Below are 6,000 nucleotides of genomic sequence, written 5' to 3' on the forward strand. Positions count from 1 at the left end.
CGCAAACTTTTTCACCAATCTGGTGTCTTAAAAGTATAATAAAATGATTGTTGAAAAATTGTAGATGCAGAAAAAATAACTGTCCCACCCAAAACAAAACAAAACCTTGTGTTCCTCTGTGTTATTGTGTGTGAGTTTAATTTAAGCCCCTGTAGTGATATTAAGACGCAATGAGTATACTTCAATGCATTTTGCTTGCTAAACAGAATTTATAAAAGTTTAACAATCTGCTATGTTCTATGATTCTTTTAATAAAACCCTCACCGTTTTTAAAATTGACTTATTTTCGGGTTGTTGTTTTTATTTTTATTTTTTATTTTAAGTTTTTCTAAATAATTAGTTTTCTGGGGTTGTTTTTATGTATTTGTTTATTTTTTCTTAAATATGAATGAAGTAGGCTTCCGCCCCGGACGGAGTGTTGGTTTCACCGCTCTGGGGTCCTGGGTTCGAATCCAGGTCGTCCACCTGTATGGTGTTTGAATGCTCTCCTGTGTGGGTTTTCTCTGGGTACTCTGGTTTCCTCCCACATTCCAAAAATATGCAGGGTATGCTGATTGGACACTCTAAATTGCCTCTAGGCATGAGTGCGAGTGTGACTGGTTGTCCGTCTCTTTGTGCCCTATGATTGGCTGCCCACCGATTGAGAGTGTCCCCCGCCTATGGCCTAAGTCAGCTGGGATGGGCTCCATTTCCACTTGCTTCGAACATATCTGTTTTAATAGTTTTGCTACTAAACAGTAAATGTTTCCCTCTGAATTGTGTGTAAAATTCAACTACTATACGGTCAAGAAATAAAAGCTGATCTGATATCGTTCAGATTCAACTTTTGATGTCAAGGCTGAAATATCTCGTTCATTTCACTTGATGTCAAACTTAGAAGCAATCAAGAAATGCTATTTACCTTTTCAACAGAGCTCTGTAAGATGTACATTCAGATTAGCATCACAGATGACCTAAACATTGAATGTTGAGATGGAGGAATCAACCTCTACAATGGCATTGATAAACTTGTGAGGAAAAGCAGCCTTGCTTGAAACATTTGGTGTTTTTTTTCGATTTAAATGTTTGACCCTGTGACTGATTCAAATCCGTTCCAAAATATTTTTGAATTGAAATGAATGCTTTTATTGTCATTGTACAAGTATGAGATTTGAAGCTTCGCCATGAAGTGCACAAATATGATGTGGTAGCTTGCAGCACGGGGGCCCCACAAGGCACAGTGCTCTCTCCACTCCTCTTCTCCCTCTACACATCGGACTTCAAACATAATACAGACACCTGCCACCTCCAGAAGTTTTCCGACGACACCGCTATTGTTGGACGAGTGACGGACGGGAACGACCTGGAGTACAGGGGAGTCATCACAGCCTTTGTTGACTGGTGTAGGCAAAACCACCTCTACATCAACACCAGTAAGACAAAGGAAATGGTCATGGATTTTCGGAGGAATCCTCAACAGTCCACTCAGGTGAACATCCAGGGTACAGACATTGAAATCGTGGATAATTTTAAGTACCTGGGTGTTCATCTCCACAACAAACTAGATTGGTCCACAAACATTGATGCCCTGTACAAAAGGGGCCAGAGCTGCCTCTACCTACTGAGGAGTCTACGGTCCTTTGGAGTGTGCAGGACACAGCTGAGGACTTTCTACGACACTGGTGGCATCTACAGTGTTTTATGCAGTGCTTTGTTGGGGATGCGGGAGCACGGAGAGGGACAGGAACAGGCTGAATAAGCTGGTCAGGAGGGCCAGCTCTGTTCTGGGCTGTCCTTTGGACTCTGTGGAGGAAGTGGGAGAGCGGAGAATGGTGACCAGGATGATGTCCATCATGGACAGCACCTCCCACCCCCTGCATGAGTCTGTGGAGTCCCTCCGAAGCTCCTTTAGCAATAGACTCCGGTACCCTCATTGCAGGAAGGAGCGCTTCCGCAGATCCTTCCTCCCATCAGCTGTCAGGCTCTTTAAAAAAAAATTGTTAAGACCTACCGTATGCATGCATGTACATTTATGTGTATGTATGTATATATGTGCTAAGCAACATGCCTATTTATTTATATATTTATTCATGTATTTATTTCTTGACCTACTTATTACCTACCTATTTATCTCTAAAATGCCTTTCCTATTCCTGCATCCTCACGCTCTTACTACTGTAACAACGAAATTTCCCGAATACGGGATGAATAAAGTTATCCAATCCAATCCAAAATAACAACAACAAGCAAATAAATAATCAATAAATAATAAATACATTAATAATCAATCAAAAAAATCAATATATACTGATGTTGGATACACAATAGTTAAGCAGTCATTTTTATGTTGACAAATAATAGAGCCAGGGAGACAAAGTATCATTCCTCATTTAAGATGTATCTCTTTTGTTGTCCACTGGAGGGCAGTGCAACACTACGAGAACTCCATGGAGGTATTGTTTTTGGTAGATTTTTTTTTGTAGGGCCATCATTCATTCATTCATCTTCCATACTGCCTATCCTCAAAAGGGTTGCGGGGGTTGCTGGAGCCTAACCCAACTGTCTTTGGGCGAAAAGCAGACTACCCCCTCTAGACTGGTCGCCAGTCTCCCAATCATAAAACCACCAGCAGGAATTGAGCCCGCGCCTGCCCTCACCGAAGTGAGGCAATTGAACCCGTACATCACGAGGCGGCCGGTCATAATTGCATGTGATCAAAATGTGCAGCCGTTGAGTGTGGTTTAGTTTTGTCTTTCTTTGATAAAACTTCATTTTTCTATTTTCATTTTTACTCTTTGTGTGCAGTGCATCAACAGAGTGCATTCTTTTCCTGCATTTTATGGTAATTTACAAGCTCACCCCCCAAAATACATTTTTCTCTCTCGAAACTACACACTGTCAGGCCCAGAGCAAGACAGGTGCGTCGTTGCGCCTGCCAGCCAATCACAGGTCCAGTGCCGGATGGGACAAGCGGTGCCAGTTGTGCCTTACCTGTCGTCAAGGAACTATTTAAGCCACCCAGATCTTGACCACACCGCTGGATCGTCTTATACTGTTTACTTACCAACGACCAAGGTCACTACCATGACCACAACCACGGACACTACCACGACAAAGACCACGGACACTAACACTACCACGACCACGGACACTACCACGACCACGGACACTACCACGTCCATGGACACTAGCGCTACCACGACCACGGACATTACCACGATTACGAACACGACCACGGACACTACCACGATTACGGACATGACCACGATTACGGACATGACCACGATTATGGACACGACCACGATTACGGACACGACCACAATTACGGACACGACCACAATTACGGACACGACCACGATTACGGACACTACCATGACTACGGACACTACCATGACTACGGACACTACCACGATTACGGACACTACCATGACCACAGACACTACAACGACGACGGCCGCGACCACGGCCGTGGCCGCAATCACGATCACTACCAGGACCACGGACACTACCTTGACCACGGACGGACACTACCTTGACCACGGACGGACACTACCTTGACCACGGACGGACACAGACACTGCCACGACCACGGACGCAACCACGGACACTACCACGACCACGGACACTACCACAGACACTACCACGACCACACCCACGGGCACTACCACGACCACAGACATTACAACGACCATGATTACAACCCTGCGGCTTGCAACTTTGCTTTGGACCTCTCTACAGACTTCTTGGCTATTGACCTCTACGCTACGTCAAACGACTCGTCTACGCTGCTCACTTTGTACCTACGCCCGCCCCTGGAACACTCTCCATAAACAGAAAGACTGTTTGGTTTGCATGTTTCAGGGTCAAACGCCCTCGAGCGTAACACACACGAAAGTTCAAAATGACAATGTGAATAAAGTTTATTATATACACATAGATATATCTTCTGATTATATTTGAACAAATCATTTAATATAAATTCAAATATTGGCCACCGATTCAGGGTGTCCACCACCTCAGCTGGAATAGGCTCCAGCACCCCCCGCGACCGTAGTCAGGATAAAACTTTTAACTTGGTCATTAATAGGATAAAGTGGTTCAGAAAATGAGATGAGACTTTTAACTTGGTCATACAAAAGTCCATGAATTGTTCCTTGTACTCGATATGAGTGTAAGCGTGAATGGTTGTTTGTCTCCTTGTGCCCTGAATCGGCTGGCCACCGATTCAGTGTGTCCGCCGCCTCTGACCTGCAGTCAGCTGGGATAGGCTCCAGCACCCCCCGCCACCCTAACGAGAATGAAGCGGTTCAGAAATGAAATGAATTGTTTATGGCTCTCCCGGTCAAAAAAGTTCCCTAACCCTGGTGTAGTGGTTCACACGCCTGACATCGGTGAAAGCATGGGATCATTTCCCGCTCGGTAGTGGTGTCATTATGAGTGTGGATGATTGTCAATCTCTTTGTTTTCCCTTTGCCTGACAGGCGACCAGTCTGGGGTGTAGTCTGCCTTTCGCTAAACTCAGTTGGGATGGGATCCAGCACCCCCTGTGACCCTTGCAAGGACAAGCAGCACAGAAAACAAATGAATGTTTCATTAATGTTGAATATTTTAAAGTGCAGCGTATGTACAGTCTTTTACTCCAAATTGTCTGCAAATGCAATTTTGGCTGATTCATAACCTCGGGTGGACGAGTGGTTAGCGCGCCAGCCTCACAGTTCTGGGGTGGAGGGTTCGATCCCAGGTCGGTCCTCGCTGATTGGAGTTTCAGGTTCTCTCTGGGCTTCCATGGGTTCTCTCCGGGTACTCTGGCAGGATGGGTTGTTTGAACACTGAGTTGCCCCTAGGTATGAGTGTGAGCGTGAATGATTGTCCGCCACCAGTTCAGGGTGCCCCCTGCCAGTCAACCACCCTTGCGACCCTTGTGAGGAAAAACTTTACAGAAAATGAATGAACTCTTGAGTGGCTTCCATCTGGCCACTCTACAAAACAGGGCTGATTGGTAGAGTGATACAGGGATGGTTGTCTTCATGGGAAGGTCTCACTCCATCAAGGCCCTTTTGACGGCAAACCAGTTACAAGGCTACATGATTTTGGCAAAAAATAAAATAAAAAGGCTTTTTCTGACAAATATTGTGATGAATTTAGCTATTTTGTCCTTTTCTTATGCAGAATTCAAAATGTAAAAAAGGATTTACATTTTCATAATATTGCGTTAATTATATTGACGAAAAAGAGAATGTGGTCATGACTCCAATGTGTGACACAATGAATTAAACAAAAATTAAACATATCAATGATGTGTAATTAATACTCTGAATGTAATGCCAGTGAACATTGCACATGTTAAAATGAATCCAGCCTGAGCTTCAATAATATTCAGGTGGAAATTTAGCACAATCATTGTACCGATAAATTCCATATTCTAGTAAACCTAAAAGGAGAAATCGTAAACTCTGAAAGATTGTTTCGCCTCTCATAAAACTATAATGCAATTGCTACATCTAAAATAGTAACGTTTTTATTTTTGAGATAGTGGTACCTCGACATACGAGTGCCCCGACATACGAGCACTTAGAGATACGAGCATAATTTTGAGCAAATATTTATCTTGAGATACGAGACAAATTTTGATATACGAGCAGACAGCGGATGCGAGAGGCTGCTTATAAGAACATCATGGCCACTGTCTCTCTCCCCGCAACTCCCTCGTGTAATGTCTCTATGAGCACTGGGCGGAGCGTTGCATTTTTTCAGTGTTTTTTTTCCCCGTTAGTCATTGTGAATGGCGAGGCGATCGCTAATACGAGAGTTATATATACTACTTCTCGTTGGCAAGTGGCCGTGCGTTACCCTATTGTGAGGACATTTGTGTGCATCATTTCGGAATATTTTGAAGGAAAGACAAAACCTAACAACCCTCAATAGGTTGCATCTGAAAGTCAGGTTGGAGGTGGGGCAAATAGAGCCAACCCGGGAGAAGAAAGGCATCAAAATTTAAAACAAAATTAGAATTAAGTTTAG

This window comes from Stigmatopora argus, chromosome 8 (assembly GCF_051989625.1).
Source record: "Stigmatopora argus isolate UIUO_Sarg chromosome 8, RoL_Sarg_1.0, whole genome shotgun sequence".
NCBI lineage: Eukaryota > Metazoa > Chordata > Actinopteri > Syngnathiformes > Syngnathidae > Stigmatopora > Stigmatopora argus.